The 22,629-nt window shown below is 37.0% G+C and overlaps 1 long non-coding RNA gene across 1 annotated transcript; it reads right to left on the bottom strand.

Annotated features, from left to right (window-relative positions):
- Nucleotides 1-19,204: 19,204 nt before the first annotated feature.
- LOC309484268 lies at nt 19,205-21,208 on the bottom strand. Its single transcript, XR_014200803.1, has 2 exons — nt 20,251-21,208; nt 19,205-20,096 (listed from the first exon to the last, which is right to left on the bottom strand). It is a non-coding gene; the product is annotated as an uncharacterized lncRNA (long non-coding RNA).
- Between the last annotated feature and the right edge of the window lie 1,421 nt (nt 21,209-22,629).

Below are 22,629 nucleotides of genomic sequence, written 5' to 3'. Positions count from 1 at the left end.
TGCTTCGGCTGGATTTACAGGAAAGCCTTGGCTTCCACACGTAATTGCTTGCTATAAATGGAGCAATTTAAAGCAAAGAGGTGTAGCTTTACAATTCACTGTTCACTGTAATCTTAATCTTTAACAAGAATCAACCCTCATTTTCCTTAAATATTAGTGACTTGGAATGGACCCTCATATGATCATTCTCATTTGATACATTTTTATGTTTATACTGTGAAAAATACATATTATAAATGTTTAAATTATTATTTGGCAAACATTAAATTGAAGTATTTTTCTACTCACTATAGTACTGTGCTGTGTTTATTTTGTATAAATTTGTACTATTCATTTTAATCTATTTATTTACTTATTTTTAATTGAATTGGAATATATTCTCATAATTTTTTCATTTATTTATATTTATTTTTTATTTTATTCTAACATTTCTTATTTATTTTATTCATTTATTTATAATAGATTTGTATTTTAATCTTATTTTTACTATTTATTTTAATCTATTTATTTTCTGTGTTTTACACTTTATCTAAACATTTCCACAAACCCCTGTTTTAGTTTATTTTCAGCGACGATGGCAAGAAGTGAATGTCTTTATAAGTGAGTCATTGAATCATTCACTCAGCCGATTCATTCAAAAATGATTAATTCAGGTGAGAAACAAATGACTGGCTGTATCCCAAGTCTCCTCTATACAATCATTCACTATTTCCTACATTACTCCGGTAATATAATCCATCAAATGAGTGAATGAAAAGGAGTGAGCGATTCTACGAGTGTGCGAGAAGTGGACGGCATCTTCTAGCAATTTGTGGGAATTCACTCGGCACAACTCTAAAAGTGCATTGGTATTTTCTAGTGGCTTTCCGTCCAGTGTGTACATTAGTTGTACACTTTGGATTATGGGATTGAAGGAGTGCACTTGATAATGTCCACCATGGTTTTGGTACACACCAGTGATGCGCGGGTTGATCCGAAATGAGCGGGTGCCTGCGGTCACCCGCGGTTACCCGCGGTTACGAGTCATCCAAAAATATTTTTAATGATATTCGGGTCGCGGTCGGTCGGGTCGTTTGAAATAAAGATGCCAATTAAACCTTTGTAATTTATATAGTAGTATAGAGAGCATAAGCGGAGTGGAGCGGTGAGAATCTTCGCTCATCGCTCACGGAACTGTCCACCCCTCCGCTCCCCCGCTCAAAGCTACATCAGGCCGCTCCGCTCATTATCGGCTCGATCAGCGCTCAACGCAGTTTGATCCGCGCTCCACTCAAATCGCCCCCCGCTCGCTCCAAAAAGGGGAAAAAAATCTACATGTAGCCTATATCACTGTAGCTTAGACCACAGCCTTACCTCCTAAAGAACTAATGAGCAACAACAACATTTTTCAAATAGAAATGTTTTATTTCAAATGACAAATTAGGCCTATGTAAGAAGGAATATAGCCTACACAAAGTCCTGTGAAATTAAACGAATAAATGGGCCTAATAATATGAATAACAATTATATAAACAAAAATATAGCCTACATAAAAATTTTACTATTAGGCCAGAATTTTGATAAGTTAACTTTTGTGCAACGTGCACGATTAAAATTTAAATGGGCTTGTATCAATTGTTTGCATTTTACGCTGTATTTAATTTAGGCTACACTTTGTTACAACCCAGACAGCAACATAGTGTCGGCCCAGATCCGGCCCACATCTGGGCCGTGTGGATTCAACGTGTACCAGATGTGGGCCGTATCTGGGCCGACACTATGTTGCTGTCTGGGAAGTTACCGTATTCAATTTGCTAACCTTTTGCTTTCTTCCCAGCGTGTTCACATATCACACTGCATGTTTTCGAGAGATGTGTCTTTTTAGATTCCAAAATTAATCTTTAGGCCTACTGACTGAAACGATGTCGTTTTCTTCTACCACATAATAGTTAGTTTTACACCTGTATGACTTCTTATTTTCCTTTTTAATGTTGCCTACTTTTTGAACTCCATTATTGAGCCGAGTTTTGACTGAAAATAGAATCCATCTTGCAGTCATCAACAGTAGACTGAGTCAGGCTTGACTGAGCATGCTTCAGAATCTTGGTGTGCGCGGAGCGAAATTGGAGCGGGAAATAGGGCGACGCTCCATCCTTTTAAAAATGCCGCTCTGCGTTCTGTCCAAGATCCGCCCGCTTGCTCCCGCTCCACTCCGCTCACATGCAATTTTCTATGAAATACATAGGCCTACACTTTATTGGCTGAATAACTGGCGCGAAGATGACGCACGAGCTCAGTCTGCAGGTAGAGATGGAGGCGGCAAGAGAAAAGGTGAAGACTGGGGAGTGGAAGCTCCGCAAATACACAAACAGAAAGAGCAAAGTTGCCGAAATAATGAAAGATAATGACCAAAGTGCTGGCTTTGTCATGTGTATTTCTTGCTATGCATTTACTAGCCTACTTTTAAAAAATGCGGGTCAGGAAGCGGGTCGGGTACAATATTTTCTTTCTTTTTTTTTGCGGTCCGAGTTGCGGGCGGGTTAGTTGAAAACGTCGGTCGGGTCCGGGTTGTTTATACATTGACCCGCGCATCACTGGTACACACCACTACAAATGGCTGTCCCCTCAAATAGTGAATTTGGTATGGGGTAAATTAGTCATTGAATGATTTACACTATTGATTTGTTCAAAAACACTATATCATTCAAGAATGAATATGCCACTACTGGGTGTTGCTCAGAGATGCAAACTAGTGGTATTATTTTCATTGGTGGAGCAATAACAAGACAAAGTGGCTAATATTTTGTGTCTAAAATGCAAATGACTCGGGATTAATTATACTGGAACAGCATAACTTGTGATATGTTGTGTTTAGGGTGTGGGTGTTCCCAACAGGCTTCATAACTAGTAGAATTTGCTTGATTTAACCCGGCTGTATCAGCATTGAAATTCATGCTGGTATTTTCAACAGAGACAGACATTACTCACTACTGAAGCCCATATCTGATCCCTCTCTGCAGCGACATTAGCAAGACACGGGATGTTTGTGAGTAAGAGTCTGGAGCTTCTCGGGTAGTCATTATGCGAGGAATCGTCAGGTTTCCAGGAAAACCTGAGACACTTAAAGTCCCCCTGTGGTGAAAATCAAGTTTTAATGTTGTTTATATGTCTATGTGGTGTTTTTAATATGCTTTGAGACAAACCATGTGTAAATTCATAAGTCGACACCATTGCGGAGTATTTTTTGCTTAAAACTGCAGTGAACCAAAGACAGTCTCAAAAACACAGTTTGAAATCGCGGGTGTTTCTGACGTCACAAACTACCTTGTAACCAATCAGATCAACGTGTGATCGTCAACGAGTGGATCTCTGAGCTGCTGTGAGTGAGTGGAGGCGGGGCTCATTTGCATATTCATAGAACCGCGTATACTAAATGAGGCAAGGGTGTAGAGCTACATTCAAGCTATTTTAAGTTATGAAGAAATATTTTTCAAGGAAAAATTTGTAAATATGTAATTTTGGTGATCAAAGATCAGTTTTAAAGGATATAATTATTGACTACAGGGGGACTTTAAGGGAAAAAAAATCCCATTGACTGATTTTTAGATTTGCTGACATTTTCATTTAAAGAGGACCTATGCTTTTTTAGGCAATTATGCTTTTTTACATTTTCAAATTTCTTTAGTGTGTAATGTTGCTGTTTGAGCGTGAAAAAGGTCTGCAAAGTTACAAAGCACAAAGTCACTCCAAAGGGCAGAGGGGGCGGGGCCTGGTTGAGTTAGTAATGGTAAGGGGCGGGACATTTACAAAACACGCTCGAAGCAGTTGACCAATCACAACACACTGGTCCAGTCGACCAATCAGAGCACACTGAGCTCTTCGGAAGGAGGCGCTTCATAGAGACAGGAACTAAACGGGTGTTAAGGAACTTGCGACCATAGTTGCGTTTGGGAAGCGTTACTGACAGACTGGGAAGAGTGGTGCTGCAACTATTTCAGATATGTGAAAAATAAGTTTTTTTGATCATTCAAGCATCAGAACCTATTCCAGTAGAGCCAAACAATAAAATCATGACTTTGTAAAAGGACACAATATGGAGTTTTTGGATACGACTGGCAGAAAAACAGGATGATTCTCTCATATGTCATGGAATATGTTGGCAAATTTGACAGTGCACAATATTCCAGAAAAAAATTATATTCATACTAAATATTCAAAAGGTGATTAAGTCTCGTTGAGAACCGGCTTCAGTCTGTTCTTTCAACGTATTTCTATAAAGTTTTGTCATGAATATCCATTGATGTGCTCTTGCAAAAGGTTTCTAGTTGTTTCTGGTAGATTTTTTGTTAGATGCAACATGAGGATAATTGATGAACTTGAGTGACTTCATCAGTTGTCTGACACGAGTTGCTCAAACCTGTTCACACACCATGACGTCACACAGATGTTCAACAAAACACCTTTCTTTAGCGCACGTTTGAGAGTTTCAGTCAGGTTAGTGAGCAGTTGTGCAAGAGTGAACAAAGACTGAAAGAAAACTAAGACTATGAATGAAACATGGGCTGAATGAAAAGTCTTTTGTCTGTTAATATCGTGATTAACTCTGCGTCCGGTTTCTTTTTGAGACTGGTAAAGGTGAAGTCAAACACATTGCATTGTTGGCCTTCGCAACTGACACTGGTTGGTCAAATGATAATGACAATATGGCGAATGTAGTACGTACAGATTACATTCATACTACACATATTCATTATTTACAGAATGTACAGTTTTAAAGTAATGAAGTAATTACTTATTCAAAATAAGTGCCTACTCATGAGAGCATGCGATTTAGGATGCATCCATCGCTTCTGAATGTATACTGCATTTACAGCTTTCAAAATTAGTAGGTAGTATGCTAAACTGTGTAAGAGGTGTGTCAGACACTTTCAGGTGGATAGTTATATTGATGTCTTGTGTGTCTTTAAGAGGCGGGGCTTCTCTTTAAGAGGCGGGGATTCTCAGAGTCTGCTGGTATTTCCCAGTCAGGAAGGAGGGGGTGTGGCTGGCGCTGGCTTTAGGAATGAAGTTTAGAGAGAGAGAGAGAGAGAGAGAGAGAGAGAGAAACCACGGCACACACACTAACAGAGGTGCACATCCTCTACCGGCTCACAGAGGAGAGGACCTGTGACTGATCCACAATGGCCATGTACGAACCCCTCTGCCTGCCGCCCAATGCAGATGAACAGGACTTTGTTCAAGCCTATGAGAACGTCCGAGAGAAATATAAAGGTATCACAGATTGGGAAACGGGTGTTACTGGAAGTGATGATATGAGTGTGTGTGTGTGTGTGTGTGTGTGTGTGTGTGTGTTTGCTGGAGCCACGTGCAGCCGTGCTTCAGCTGCTGGTGCGAGAGCTCATTGATCAGCACACATGCTGTCTGTCAGTCAGTCTGTCAGTGTGTCTCTGGAGTTTGGTGAAGTTCAGAGTGTGTTTGCAGGAGCATGTGAACGCTCTCTGTGCTGACCTCGATAACACTGCAGCAAGCGTTTCTCTCACAGCCAGAGAGGTGTTTTATAACTAAGGGCTCTTCATGTTTATACCAGGTCTAATTTAAATGCTCATGTTTAATTCATCAAGCTCTGAACCACAGGAACGGCCCACGCATGTTCTGGGACATGATGCTTTGAGTGTGGGTCACTCGAGTTCACATAGACGAGGCTGTGATTTGTTTGTTTTTTCGAATGTCTTTTTTATTTGTTTTTTTATTTATTAACTGATGGTGGATAGAATGAAACAAGCCCTTGCTTTTTAACTTCTCTTGTCAGATTGTGATATCCACTCTTTTTGGGGTGGGTTGATTCTCACTTTCGTCATCTCTGTTTTTAATAATTTTTCAAGCATTTCTACAGTTTGTTGGCTCTGAATTTGAGATGATTATACTACTGTTCAAAAGTTTGGGTTTGGTATATTTTATGTTTTTGTAAGAAGTCTCGTATGCTCACAAAGGATGCGTTTATATGATCAAAAGTACAGTAAAACAGTAACTGTTTTCTATTTGAATATATTTCAAAATGTGATTTATTCCTGTGATTTAAAGCAGAATTTTCAGCATCATTACTCCAGTCTTTAGTGTCACATGATCTTTCAGAAATCAGTCTAATATGATGATGTTGTGCTCAATTTCAAGAAACATTTAAAACATTTGTTTATTTTATATAGATAGTTCAAAAGACAACATTTATTAGAAATAGAAATCTTTAATAGCATTCTAAATGTCTTTGTTGTCTTTTAATCAATTTATTTCTTCCTTGCATCTGAGCATAACTAAAGAAAATACTGTTTGTGGACATGAATCCCTCAAGTCATGTGTGTTGTTGAGTAGAATCAGGCAAGAAGCACATTTCTTCAGATAAATCGTATTAGTTTTCTGACTTTAAGCCTGTCCTTCTGTCCTCCTGTCCTTCTGTCCTCCTGTCCTCCTGTCCTTCTGTCCTCCTGTCCTTCTGTCCTCCTCCTGTCCTCCTGTCATTCTGTCCTCTTGTCCTCCACCTGCTTGTGTTTCTTCTTCTTCGGAAGACATAGTGTTGATGCTTCCTCTATAAATATCGCCCCACTTTTGTTCCTGTGCTGAATCACTGTCTGGTCGTCCGTGTGCTGGGCCGTGTGTGTGTGTGTGTGTGTGTGTGTGTGTGTGTGTGTTTGGGACATGTCAATCGGGAGTTTACTGAAGCAGCATTCTTTTCCTTCTCTCTTCCTTTCTCTTTTCCTCTGCCAGCGGATCTATCGGATCTCCTTATTAAGGCACGTCAGACGGGATGTTATTCACATGCTATCACTCTCTCTCTCTCTTCTGCTCTTTTCTTCATCATACAAATATTGCAAATGTCCTGTTCTTCCTCGTGATTTTTATCTTGTTTTCTAGTAAGTGTGTGTATATATAATATATATATATATATATATATATATATTTTTTTTTAGCTACTAAGTCTTGGTTAATTCAGCAACAAACTTGTAATCATTGTTGTTGTAATTGTAATTTATAAAAGCTCTTCTAGGGACAAGTGTTGCAAATGAGTTTTAGCTACAAGCTCTATGAAACATGCATTGGAGGACTGCTGTCCCAGTTTTATTTCTTACAGAAAAAAGACAGAATATATATAGAACAAGATTCATTCAAAACTTTTTTTCCCTAGAGAAATCTTTTTTCACTTATAGTTTTTTTTTCTAGTTCTTACTCCACATATCTTTTGTTGTTGCTGAAAACAACTTTTTTTATGAAAACAATACTTAATATTGTATAACTTAATAAAAAGCTTTTTTCTTTTTTTTTGTTACATACAATCTTGTATCTTTTTGTATCTAGAAATGACAATGTAAGACAGTCAATGTCCATGAATGTTGGTTATTTTTTTTTATTTTATTTTTTTTTACAAACAGCTGTTGGTTTAAGAGAATGACTTTGGATGAGTGATGGTGTCCTTGTTGCTTGCAGTTGTTTGTTGCTCTGATTGGTCTACAGATTCTCAGCCAATGGCAGTATTGTAGTAAGAGCATGAGCTAATAACACTGAACAAACAAACAGAGTCCACAATCCCGTCCCTACTCTTAGTTTTTACACTGACCTCTCTGTGTAGACAACAAAGAGATTTATGAGTTACTATTAGTGCTGTCAATCGATAACAATAAAGATTTGAATATTTTTGTATATTGTAATAATTTCACATTTAATCTCCAAATTAATGTAAAAACAACATAAAGACAGTAGCCTATATTTTAAATAGTTTTTTTAGTTTAGCCATTAGTTTAATGGCATCTTTTTATGAAAGAAGGCCAGTATCGACACCAATACTGAAACTGATGTCTCTATGGAATTGTTTTTTTTTCTCCAATTTTAACCATTAAAGCCATTCAGCATTACAGTATAATTAAAAGCTATCAATTTTAAAATTGATTAGGCTTTAAAAAAATATAACAACTTTTAATTTAAGTGAACTTCTTTACTAAACAATCTTTACATAAACCCATTATAATAAATGTCACATTTACCTGCCCTTCAATATATCAGAGCTCAATATTTTCTTTTGGTCCAGTCAGACCAGTTCAGATTTTTACTCACCCTGTCAAAATGCACAAAAAGTTATTTCATTGGTTTTGACCCATGGTCTAACAGGTAGGAAATATAAAGAAATTGAATAAAGTTATCCAGCACTTCAGTCTTCACTGCATACATTATAAATGAAATATAGATGAATCCTTATTAAAGCTACAAAAGTTATTTAGTCAAGAGCAGCGAGTGATTTTCTCTTTTTCTTTTGTTCTTTGGTTGTCCTTAATGACAGAAAGGAACAGGTTTATTAGGCTGCCGTCACTTTAAGACCTGCCGAACATCACACGGATCTGATGCACATCATACTTCCTCACAACTCTTTATATTCATTTACAACTGTTGCTACTCGATCCGTATCAGGGGGGCAGGGTTTCATATTATTTTGAAGTTTCCCCGGGCGCCGCCATTGGCTAGCGGACCATCACCTGCTGTTAGCATCCCACTGACTCCCATTCATTTTGGCGTCACTTTGACAGCGAATAACTTTACATCTGAGGCGTTTAAAGACTCCATTTGTCCATTATTTATTTCTAAAGAAACACGAACATGTATAAAAGGCTCCATTACCTTGTATCTTACGTTATGGTCCCGTAGAAGCAGTTTTTGTAAAAAAAGGCTAACGATTGCATCATAACACGCGACTCTCTGTCGCACAGTAGAGAGATTACCGTATGGACAGGAGGAGAAGCTCGTGGGCAATCGGGGGGACGTGGAGGCAAAATGACAAAGTAATTAATCAGAATACTTAGCAAAAGTTTCTCCTGCTCCTAGCTCATGGACACCTCCTGCTCACACTCTCCGTCTCTGCAAGTTTCAGAAGGGAATGATTCAGATTTCTCTTGGCACAGCTACTAGAAGACAGACGGGTTGCTCACGTCACATCTACGTCATCAAGCTCAGTTTGAGTCTGCGCAGTACGCAGAGCCATCAGGAAGTTAGTGCTTCTAATTGACTTCACTTGTCTCCGTTGAATCCAATGGGGTCGCTGTGTCCAGTTTATATACTGTCTATGATCCGTACCGGTAACACGATCTGTACTGCGCATGTGCGAGAACTAAATTTTTCTGCCACTTCCGGTCATCGTCAATGTTTTTACGACGTCACTGTCACTACTCGAGTCGTACTTTACTGTCACGATTTGTACTGTACTGTCCTGCATTTGCGAAAAAAACATGGATTCTTTTGCATTTTATTTGAAAGTTCAAGAATTTCTCTTAAAAGGAGAAATGCCTGACAATCACGAAGAGCATCTGAAAGTGAAACGGTCGTCTGCGAATTTTATCATCAAAGGAGAGCGAGCGAGTGAGTGAGAGCGTGTGATGGATTGAGGGAGGAAGAGCGTGTATGTGAGTGAGAGCGTGTGTGTGTGTGTGTGTGTGTGTGTGAGTGAGCGAGTGTGTGAGGGTACGATACTATTTCCGATACGGATCGTATTTATTTATTTTTTGATGTAAAATTTACAACAATAACTGGCTTATACAGAATTGACAAAAATATGAGTGTTGACAGGAAACGGGGCACGTAGAATAACACACAACTTTAGGGAGAAGAAAATAAATTAAAGTTAAAATAAAATAAAATAAAATAAATAAACAATAAATAAAATGACAAAGGATAAATAAAAGTAATAAAAGTCAGTTAAGGGGCTTCAGTTACAATACGGATCGTGTAGTGTCGAACAACAACTGCCGTAAATGGTTTCGACATCAGACAGGAAGGAGACGGGTTCTCGCACATGTGTAGTACAGATCGTGTTTCCGGTACGGATCGAGTAGCGACAAAGACTTAATTTAAAGGGTTAGTTAACCCATAAAAAAAAAAAAATAAAAAAATAATATTAATAGAAAAAAAAAAAAATCCCATATTTTACTCACCCTTTTCTTAGCTATCCTAGGTGTATATGACTTTCTTCTTTCAGCCGAACACAGAGTCATATTAAAAAATGTCCTGCTCTTTCAAGCTTTATAATGGGAGTGAATAGAGCCTGAGAGACACCGTAAAATAAAGTGTTACAGAAAAATATTCATATTTATAACTATAATCACTGGCTTTGAATCGAATTACAGCGGAAAAGTGACCTAAATTAATCCTATAAAGCAAAATTTGGACTAAACCGCTCAATTCATATGGATTACTTTACAATCTCTTTGTGGATTTTTGAAGCGTCAAAGTGGTATTGAGCTCTCATATTTTATCAAAAAGATCTTCATTTGTGTTCAGAAGATGAACTAAAGTCTTACGGGTTAGTCAGAATTAAAATATGTGGGTGAACAATCCCTTCAAATGGTAATTCGATTTAGTCAGATTTAGTCTATGTGATGAACTTGCACTCCAATATTTTACTGTATGTTGCTTCATAAAAGCAAATATTGGAAACTTGTTTCATATCCACCATGTTTTCTGCTGAGTTCAGTGTGCTTCAGTAAACTCTACTTGGACTGATGCTTCTGTTATTATGTCCAAAATAAATGTGCCCTGGTTGCGTGAAACGGGCCGTCAGTAACAGAACCAGAAGTGTTCACACGTGTGCTACTGTTCTGCTGATGTCTGACACTGGAAAGTATTTTCTCTGTAAACCGTGTGTAACTCATCTGTGACCTCGTGGAAAGAGTCTCTCTCATGAGGTTCATTCTGGTTTGATGGAACGTCACTCCCTCTCTGGTATTTCATTATGGCTTATGGTGCATGAACTACACAAGCTCTTCCTGCGTTTAGGAAGAACGGTTGCCATGGAACCATACCATAATGGTTTAGAGAGTTTCTTATGAAAGATGATCCGGAAAGATATCTATGACGTCTATCATCACAAAAAAATGGTAACTATGTTTGCTTCCTTAAATGACAGAAACTGATGGTGAAGTAAGAAGTCTTCTTGTTTATTGTTCTTTGACAACTTTAGACACGGACTGAAATGACACCGTCATTCAAAAGTTTAGAAGTTAATAGGTCAGTAAATAGAAGTTACATGTGATTTTGAAATCATCAAGTTTATATGGCCTGACAGGCCGTTAATTGTCGATTGACGATTAATAGTCAAACAAATAATTGCGATTAACAATTTGATTCTGTTTTGTTCATCCCACTTACTGTGTAAGCCTAATACGTTCTTTTTTCACTTGGAATTGTATATAATATAATAATAATAAAATATGTCTATGCCTACATGATTTACTTCAATGCTTTAAAAATGTATGGAAAATGTTTATAATATAATATAATATAATATAATATAATATAATATAATATAATATAATATAATATAATATAATATAATATAATATAATATAATATAATATAATATAATATAATCCAAAACAATACAATACAGTATAATATAATATAATGCAGTCTGATTAAACCTGCATTTTATTTTAAGAAAGACCTTTGAAAATCTTTGGTTAGTGCTTTAATGCTTTGAAAATTAATGGAAAATATTTATAATATAATATAATATAATATAATATAATATAATATAATATAATATAATATAGTTATAATATAATATAATATAATATAATATAATGCAGTCTGATTAAACCTGCATTTTATTTGAAGGAAGACCTTTGACTATGTTTGTATACTTTATCATGCTGGTTTTTTATATTCTTTATGTTTTGCTCTCTGCCAGATTATGTCTTCCCTGCCTCTCCTTACCACACCGGAAAACACAATATCGCGGATTTGATGACATTTCTTTGAGCACTTAAATACGGGTAGCATTTGGATGGAAAAATGATATTTACATTTAACTGCACAAACTACTTTAGATTAGATCTAATAACCACGGTCAGATAATTAATCAATACTCGCATCAATAAATGCACAAATGTGTTGAGGTGTTTGTATCTTGCGTTCTGTTTTGAGAAATGTTTTTGACTCTTGGCTGAGATTGGCTCCTTTTATAGACCGCTTTTTTCTGTTAGTTGTGTAAGTTTGCATCATCTAGTGCAATTTGCAGCAGCAGGTGGTGGGGCGTCAGTGAGCCGCTGTAGACACACACACACACACACACACACAACACACACAACACACACAACACACAACACACACACACACACACACACACACACACACACACACACACACACACACACACACACACACACACACACACACACACACACACACACACACACACACACACACACACACACACACACACACACACACACACACACACACACACACAGCTTGCCCCATGCAGTCCTGCTGAAACCCCCAAAGGGCTTAAAATAACGCTCATATTGCCCCTGCTTGCATGGCCTCCAATTAAACAACTATTTTTGGTCTTTGGCAGTCTTGATTGTTTAGATAGAGGCAATTTAAATGCCATTGTATTTTAGGCGCTAAAGAGATAAGGGTATGTTTACAGGACAACAATGTACTAAAAACTGAAAGTTTTTCTTTGAAAACAACTGAAAACGCTGTATTATGCCAGGCCAATAGTTGGCGACACTACATGCATGCGCACATTCTTCTACAGAGTGGTAAATACAGACAAACAAGTTGGCAAAAGCATCAAGCACGTAATACACATGACGTCACGTTTTCAGCTGACTGAAATATTATATTGCATTCAGTTTACACAGAGACGAGAACGGTATCGTTTCAAAAAACTTGCACTTTAAAACCTGTTTTCAAAACTTTGAGTTTGTAAGTAAATTAAACATGTAAATAAAAAAAAAAGTGTGTGTGTGTGTGTGCTCTGCTTCAGATCAATAGTGTTCATGAGCTCTCTCTCTCTCTGTTACTGTGGGCTGTAAGAGAAATCTTCATCTGTATCATCTTTACGGCACGATCACTTCTGGAATGATCTCGGCTTAAGATATTTACACATTCACAGCACAGTGCACAGCTTCACCCGCGCGGAGCACATCCCCTTATATGGCTGCTTCATTTCAAATGCTTTTTCGAACAACAGTAACATTGATCAAAAGAGAAAAACGATTTTTCGATTTTTAATTCAGTAGTGCATTAAGCAGAACATCAATCATTTTCAGTGCTAAAACTTTTTTTGGCCATTTTTTTTTTTCTGTGTATATTAAGTATAAAGAGCACCATGTATGATTCTTTACTTTCTTTAGTGTGTAATGTTGCTGTTTGAGCATGACAAATCTCAGCAAAGTTCCAAAACAGAAAGTCCCTCCAGCAGGAGTTATTCTCGATATCCGTGTCACTGTTTCTGAACTCCCTGAAACGCCTCCATTGTAGCCTTGAGTTTTCTTCCAGGAAAGAACTGGAAGCGCTTGACCAATCACAACACACTGGTGCAGCCAACCAATCAGAGCACATTGTGCTTTTCAGGAGGAGGGGCTTCATAGAGACAGGAACTGCATGGCCTCCAATTAAACAACTATTTTTGGTCTTTGGCAGTCTTGATTGTTTAGATGGGGGCAATTTAACGTTTACGTAACTATGACTGTTTTGTAACTAATTATTGAAATAATCAGAATCACATAAAAATACCTGTGCTTCATTACCACACACTGAATATTTATCTTCTCTCATTGAATGAAATGTATATTATGTGAAATTATAAATATGAAATATATAAAATATGTACATGAAAGTGAGAGGGAGAGTTTTGTCTCTTTAAATGTAATTTTCAAATGGCATGTACAGTATGTGATTAACATACGACCTCTACTTCCTTTTCACATCGTCATGATGGCAACCATCCATTATTGTAGCAGCAGTGTTGGGTGTGTTCTGTAAAAGTACCAGTCCTCTTTCAAAGCTGACACAAAAGATGACAAATGTCTGTGGATGTGTATGATTTATGAGAGTGTCTTCTCTCGTTGTGTGTTATTGCTGGTGTTTCTCCGCAGTGACATGAAGCAGGTCAAAGTTCAGTCCCGCAGAAACTCACATGCACTGCTGCTTCCTTATTAGGAGTTTCTACTGAAAGATTTTCACATAGTTGTGCATTCAATTTATCTGATCTAAAGAATGCATTCATTGTGAAGATCTGCTGTCAGGCTAAAGTGTGTGTGTGTTTTGACGGAAGCAATTGTGTGAGTTTATCTATGTGTCACTGTATGTTTGTTTAATAGTTTGACTTCATGCATGTTTAGCTGTATATAGACCCATTTGCACACACATGTCCTGATGCATGTGTGAGTTTGGTCTGAGAATCTCATCATCTCTATGTTGTGTAGAATATGAGTGACAGATGTGAGGGAGTGAAGTCAGTCTCTAGTCTTATGGTTTGTTACGTTCTGTATTATCATTCCCTGTCAACGACAGAATCCATTTCTAAATCTCATTCTATATCTCATCTAAATGCTCTTTGTTCCAGGGAAGTCACAAAATCTGCCAACCTCACTGATATAAATCTACTAACAAGCAAATGCAGTTTTAATTCTCTTTATTTAAACTGCAAAAGCAACTGGTTCAAACATTTTTATGATTATGACATCACATCTCAACATATGAGACGCCTACATTTACAGAACTATTCAGTGTTCAGTGCAGCTCACAGTATGAATTATGCAGAAATGCAGAGATTATCCATTAGAGAGAGAAATGGTTATGTGTCCATTTTTGGTGCAAGAAACCTTGGCTTACATTGTAAATGGACTTTAGTGGAAAATACACTACTGTTCAGGTTTGTAAGTAAATATACTGTATATATATATATATATTTTTTTTTTTTTTTAAAGAAATTGATACTTTTATTCAGCAAGAACACATTAAATTGATTGAAAGTGACACTAAATACTAAATAAATGTAGTTATGCTACATTAGATTTCTATTTCAAATAAATGCTGTTCATTTGAGCTTTCTATTCATCAAATAATTCTGAGAAATAAAATGCATCACAGTGTCCACAACAATATGAAGCAGCACAACTGTTTTCAACATTAATAATAATAATAATAATAATAATAAATGTTTCTTGAGCAGCAAATCATCGTATTAGAATGATTTCTGATGGATCATGTGACACTGAAGACTGGAGTAATGATGCTGAAAATTCAGCTTTGATTACAAGAATAAATTACATTTTAAAATATATTCACATAGAAAACTGTTTTAATTGCAAAAATATTTCACAATATTACAGTTTTTACTGTACTTTTGCTACAAAAGTGTAAAACATGGATCCTCAACTTGACCATATTCGCTGTGATGGCATCATTGAACTGAAAAGAGTCTGCGGCCTCCAAATGAACTTTATTTCTCTTAATAAAACATGTAAAATGAGGAATATAGTATCTTTGAAATGCAAACGCTGTTGGCTGTATGAAATGTGTTTCAGTATTACTTCATTTTTCCACTGTGATATTTCTACTCAGTGGTCACTGTTAAGAGTTTGACATTGAGTGGGATTTCCCTTGATGTCAGTGCTTCTTTCTTGGCTTTTCGTCACACTGCTCTCTTTGTGCCAAATGGAAACCATGACTGAGTTTCCGTAGAAGTGTTCAGGGGTCGGTCTATAAATGAGTGTGTGACTGAGTGTCTGTGGTGCTTATAGGTACTATCTGACCACACAAAGAGCTTCTGTGTGCTGAAGGCCGTCCTGCGACCCTCTCGCCCGTCCCTGGCCTTGTGTTCTCGCTTTTCTTTCTATCTCCACACATTTGTCCTCACATAGTGAGTAGTAATCGTTCATTTAGCAGATGTTTGCATTAGGCCAATTCATCAGGTTCACACATGCAGAGTGAATATCTCGAAGAAGTGATGAGAAGGTGAGGATTTTTAGAAACTCTGATGTAGCTGTCTATTAACCAATGAGAAATTCTCATCCGTCATGCAAAGACTTTATCAGAGCTTTTCTAGTGTGTAACAGCCTGGACGGTACACTCACAGATTCAGCTCAGACAGAGCCTGATTAAACTCTGTCCTAATTCTAGTTATTCTGTGCATGCACAATTCCTTTGTCTACACACACACACAGACACAGACACAGACACACACCAGGACAGCATGGACTGTTCTAGTTGTGATGTCATCTCCTCTGTCACTACGAGAACATTCTCACCCCCTCATCTCCCAGCTTTGTGTGTGTGTGGTTATTCATAAAGTAAGATTTATGTCATGTCATGTATATAGATAAAATTAGTCTCTTCATTTCATTCATTTAAAAGTTTAATTATGTTCTGTCCATCCATCCATCCATGAGACTTGGAGATAAAATTAGTCTAAAGGTCATTTTATATTTATTTATGTATCAAAATCTGCTAATAATGGAACTGTAATAATGGAACAACTGTTTTAAAAAGTGATCTTTCACTATTATTTACAACAGGCATTTTCATGGCTTTAAATAAAAGATTTGTGTTATAAGAGACAATAAAAACAGCTTTGTGCATCAAAACCACTCCTTTCCTGGTAAAATTTAGATTTTCAAATCTCAATGAATTTGCGGCAGCTGAATGTCAGTCCCTGAGTCACGTCATTTATTTAAGCCACGAAATAAACCGTAAAATTAGCATAATGAAGCATCGAAACGTAACATACGCTATGCGATAGCTGTCTTGAAAATAAATATTTTTGATAATTTTGGAGCTTAGGTGTTGCCGACTTTATATTTTATTCTGAACTTCTCTTAATCGAACTTATAATCACTCAAATATCAAACATAGTTCACCCTTCACGCACATTATCACGTCCGTCAAAAACTTAGGCTGGCTGTCGGTTGGAATATTAGAGCTAAAAACAAGGATATAACACATTAATGGGCATCAGTCACTTCACTGAATACTTGCCAGCTAAGAAATAAATTATTATTATCTTACGATTCATCTGTTTTCAAATCCACATCATTTGAATATCAAGGCATCGACGTCTGTCAAAAAATAATGTGCACAATACATGGTATTTCTGTAGGTATTTCAATACCTATTAATGATTAATAGGTATTGAAATTATGTATACTCACATGCGTTATATATTATGCACATTATCGTCTCTGACAGAAATATATTTCTGTCAGAGACGATAATGTACATAATATATAACGCATGTGAGTATACATAAGTTTGATCAGGGAATGATCAGGGAACTGAGTGAAATACGTCACACTGCACGCTAAAGAGAATATACACCAATCCAGTTGAAAAACTTTGTTGGTTATATTTTGACTGACTTTTTTTAATGCACGAACTACGCATTCTGATTCTGACATTTCTGATTTGAATATTTTCAATAATTTTCTATTCTTGACTGAATTTGAATGGTTCACCGCAGGGGGCGATGATCTGTCAACCAATGAATCATGCGGATTCATCGAGATTGCCCCCAGCGGCGAGTCATTGAACAAGTGGCTATGGGGTTTCCCTGATCTCTGTTTAGTTTTATACATTTGTAGATATTTTAATCTGACATTAGTATAATTAAAAGGAAGAATAGTAGTTAATAGTCTCTTATTGGCCTGTTTAGCTGAGCCATTCATGGAATAAACGAAACAAACTATGAAAATTGATAAAAGAACACATTACACAGACGCTTGATATTTAATCTTAGTAGATGATTAGTTAATTGCATTTAATAGATTTTACTTTCAATAAAACATTTGCAGTGGGTTTGTAAAAGCTTTTTTTTTTAAATGTGTTTGGCCTGATTTTTTGTAACATTTACACTGTTCTCACCAGCGTGCGTTTCAAATGCTTTGAAACAGTGAATCATTTTGCGATTTGCGAAGCAATTGATTCAAAGCTTTGAAAAGCTTAATTTCTCCCATGACTACCATGCAGTCGTTCAATTTGACTCTTATATGCTGATGTAATATATTATAATCTTGATAGGGGATTTTTATAAAATGCTGTTTTATCTTCTCAGTTGTTTTAAAGTGTAATGTGCAGGATCGTTTAATAAATAAAGTAGGGATGCACCGAATCCAGATTTTTGGGGTTCGGCCGAATACCGAATCCACTGTTTAAGATTCGGCCGAATCCGAAACCTACTCGCATCCTTACTGCTTAGGGTCCTTGCCACCACGAGACAAATCGGCATTGCAAATTGAACATAAAGCTCGACTTGAATCGCCTTCTTTTGGTTGAAAGTACTGCCAAACAAAACTTTTTTTGCTTACGAGTTCCATTTTCAGATTCTTACAGCCTACTACATTCGAACGGTCCTATGTAAACACCTTCACGTAATCAACGGCCGTGTGACTTCGACCAGCGTAGTGCAAGTCTAGGGTTCGGTTTCGGTGGAAAATAAATCTAAGGTTCGGCCGAAACCGAACCCTGTCAAAAAGCCCAGGATTCGGCCGAATCCGAATCCGAATCCTGGATTCGGTGCATCCCTAAAATAAAGCAATCAAAAACACAGAGGGCACTGGGAAAAGGAACATTACATCAAACTACTGACAAAGTAACAAGGGAAACACCAGGGAAACAAGCTTAACAGGAAAACAAGGGGGAGTGGCTAATAGGAAACACCTGGAAAACTAATAATCAAGAAAGACTACAAACTGACTACAATATAGCACAGGAACCACTTCAACATAAAAGGACAGACACAGAGCACATGTGACACAAAGATTAAGGTAATTATCAAAGTTTGATTAAAAAAAATAATAATAATCATTTTCCAATAAAATATTATACATTTTTACATGATTTGTTACATTTAATGACCCCTTAGCAGATTTTGACTCTCATATATTTTTAGTGATTATTATTATTATTTTACATTTTGTAAAGTGCTGGGTTTTCTAAGATTACATTTGCATTTCAAATTCCAGCATTTGATTGTGATCTCAGACATTTGAGCCACTCATGGATGCTTACACACTCAACCAGGAGTACAGATGGCAATCTTGAGGAATGCAATTATTCCACTTCTGATTTACTGATTGTGGTTAGTTTGTTCTTCATAAAGTGTGATTTCATATGTGTAAAGGGAGATATAGAGATGAAATGAGTTTGAAGCTCATTTAGTTTACGTTTTAAGTGAAAGTGAACATATATTATTATTATCATTATTATTATTTGTTTCATATTCATCTTCTTTTTTTATTACATTTTGTAAAGTGTTTTTTTTTTTTTTTTTTTTTGGATCCTGCTGTAAATGTTTGTGCATCTAGTCTAAGTCACAAACGTTGCAGGGTGTTTCATCAGGATCTGTCAGTTTAAACTGCTCAAGGACAAGTTTGACAGAGCATTTGTGTCCTTTCATACTTCCACACACACACACACACACACACACACACACACACACACACACACACACACACACACACACACACACACACACACACACACACACACACACACACACACACACACACTCACATTAAAGTTGTCCCTTGCTTTATTTGGAATCTAGTCATCCTGCTACTAGAACATGAAGTCAGTGTCGTGTCACATAGCTGACAATCATTTTACCTCCAGAAGTTTCTCATTTGAATAAAGAGCCCTCTTCTGCTGCAGAGTGTGAACCGATAGATCACCCTGAGGAGTGTGTGTGTCCAAGCGTAGCGCCGGGGTGCAGAATCCTCTGAGATCACTGATGACGTTCCCTCATTCTTTCTGTTTACTATTGCTTGAACATCAGTGATTTTTATCAGCTGGTATCAGATGACACATTTGTAACATTTACCGTCAGCTTACTGCAGCCCAGTGGCATGCGAAAGACTCAAACTTGCAGGAATGTCATGGCAGGTCACACACACAGCTGCTGTCACCCGCTCATACACACTCACGCGCTCACTGACACACTCAACCCAGAGGACGGAGGGCAGTCGCTAGGAATTTAATGATTCCACTTCCGATTCCACTTAATAATCCATATTATAACATACAGAAAACTTTTGGTTCTGTTATTAAAAAACAACTAACACACCCCAAATGTTTGAAAGGCAGTACGTATACACACACACACACACACACACACACACACACACACACACACACACACACACACACACACACACACGCACACACACACAGCCGCACAAAAGTTTGAGCTCACGATGGCTGCATTTATTTGTTCAAAAGTACATTATTATTATTATTTAAAATAACTGTTTTCTGTTTGAATTTATTATTCAGTAATTTATTCCTGTAATGCAAAGCTGAATTTTCAGCATAATTTAGTGCTTTGAGTATGAGAAAGTTGCATTACAAATATATTTTTTTAATATTATTATGATTATCATTAGGCTACCCCAAATAATATTCTGATTTACTGCTCAAGAAACATTTCTGATTACTGTCAATGTTGAAAACTGACAGTTTTGCTTCTTCATATTTTTGTGGAAACTGATACATTTTTTGTCAGGATTCTTTGATAAATAGAAAGTTCTAATGAACAGCATTTATTTAAAATTGAAATATTTTGCAACTTTGTACTTGCAACTCTTTACTGTCACATTTGACCAGTTAAACCTATCACTGATAATAAAAGTGTTATGTTTTATAAAAACTACTTGAACTTTCGAACTTGTAGTGTACTTGGGAAATGTCGCTGGTGTTTACTAATATGTTGGTATTGTATCAGCACTAGTTTCAGCAAAAGCTCTGTATGTAATGGAGAGCAAGGTTTGCTGTCAAAAGTCCAAGAAAAAAAATCCTGCTTTCCATGATGTTTGCCTTTTTAACTAATAATAGGCCCTTTTATTGATCTCAGATGTGGATCCCAAAAGCTGTTCTCCACATGATCTTTAAATAACTCTGAAATGGGTTTCCCCTTCCCTATGATTGGCATGACGCCTCTCTCCTCCTCATGTAGGAGCTGCTTTTAGTTTGAGGAGCCTAATGTTTGTTTCTTTAACATGATTCTAGAAGAGTGCCCAGCTCTGTGCTTCCTGTAGTAGTTTATCTGAGGCCCAGTTTGGCAGAGCTTCAGAGGCAAAGCATTGTGGGTGAGGTCAGCAGGAAAAGAGCGCCAGCTCTCGACTGAACTCTGTAATTAATGCGTGTAAGCCTGATTACAGTGATTATTTTTGTTATTTCCCCAGCAGAAGGACCATCCATGCGTCAGCAACACACACTCCACAGGTTTCAGTGTCATAACAGGAATTGGAAAATGAACTTGCTGTGCTGCTCTCCTGTCCCATGCGGCGTCCTTGTGTGTTGAGTGTCATTACTTCTGACTACTTATAACTCTAATGTCTTCTGATTTGCAGTGTATCATACAGTGGCATTGCAGTGTGATTGCAGGACTCTGGAGAGTGAACCACAAATGTGTTATGCTGTAAATAACTATATTTCATGTTTGCTACCACACATAAATAGCAGCTTAGTCATTAGAGCTGTGAAATATTGTATGGTAATGTCTACTATTGCATTTTTAGAAGCCTTCTTTTGAAAATCGAATTAAATTCCTGAATTTTAAGGAAAGACACTACAGGAAAACCCAATGTTTTTTTCATGCGCTGGTCAATTGTGATAATTTTGGGCTATTCTGCTTCTGTAGCATGCACTCTAAATAACACTGGGTTAAAAACAACCCAATTTGGGTTGTTTTCAACCCAAGGGCTGGGTAAATATAGGACAGAACACATTGGGTTAATTTTACTCAGCAAGTTGGGTTGTTTATTTAACCCAGCATAATTGGTTCATTCACTTGTACTATAGTTCCTCTTTGTTTTTTGTTTTTTTACTTCATACATTAATTAATGTTTACGGATTAACTTAAATCCTCTAAAAAAAAAAAAAAAAAACTCCACACAACCACTGGTTTGCATGATATTTCCTTTATTTTTTATCATATTTTACAGTATAGCATATTTTATATAGTTTTGAACACATATTGCATACATTTAAGCTTGTTTAACAAATATTAGAAGTCAAAATTAAACATTTAGAAGTAATCGACCAGACTCTGTTGTCCCGTTTCCACCATAATGGCGCTGGATCTCGTGTCGGCACTTGCATCATGTTTAGCGGGGGAACTTCTAACTTCAGACCGACCGATGCCCTGCGTTTCCCTCGCAGACGAAATATGCTGTGACTTACTCCACGACCTGAACATAGAACATATTTTAACTTTCTAAGCATCTATATTCTGTACCTTTTTTTTTTTATCATAAAATTTTATGCAAGGCATCAGGTGTTATCTTCATGCGAAAAGACAGATGCGACACTCGTTGACTCACATCAAGCCCTTGTATGTTGCTTTGCATAAAATTAAACGATATACACAACAATTACGAATTCACAGTATAGATACAAAAAATGTACACAAACCTGTAATTGTGTTGTTAAATCTGATCCAGGATCTGGGTAACACAAAAACTACCCAAACACTGGGTTGTTACGTCTGACCCAGGATCTGGGTTACACTAAAACTACACAGACACTGGGTTGTTACGTCTGACCTAGGAGCTGGGTTACACTAAAACTACACAGACACTGGGTTGTTACGTCTGACCCAGGAGCTGGGTTACACTAAATCTAACCAAACACTGAAGAAATATCCCCAAAAATGTACCCAAAAGGCTCAACCCAGGATTCGGGTAGAAAAAATAACCCAAGATTTTTTAGAGTGTGTCTTCTTTTAGACTAGTGGAAAGAAAACATCCAAAATACACATTTAAGTGTTTATTTTATTACACTTTATTTGTTTGTGTCTAGTTTTCAGTCCACTCTTACTTCCTGCACAAA

This window comes from Leuciscus leuciscus, assembly GCF_965113295.1.
Source record: "Leuciscus leuciscus genome assembly, chromosome: 20".
Lineage (NCBI taxonomy): Eukaryota > Metazoa > Chordata > Actinopteri > Cypriniformes > Leuciscidae > Leuciscus > Leuciscus leuciscus.
The sequence above is the reverse complement of the archived record's forward strand: the minus strand, read 5'-3'. Positions and strand labels throughout refer to the sequence as shown.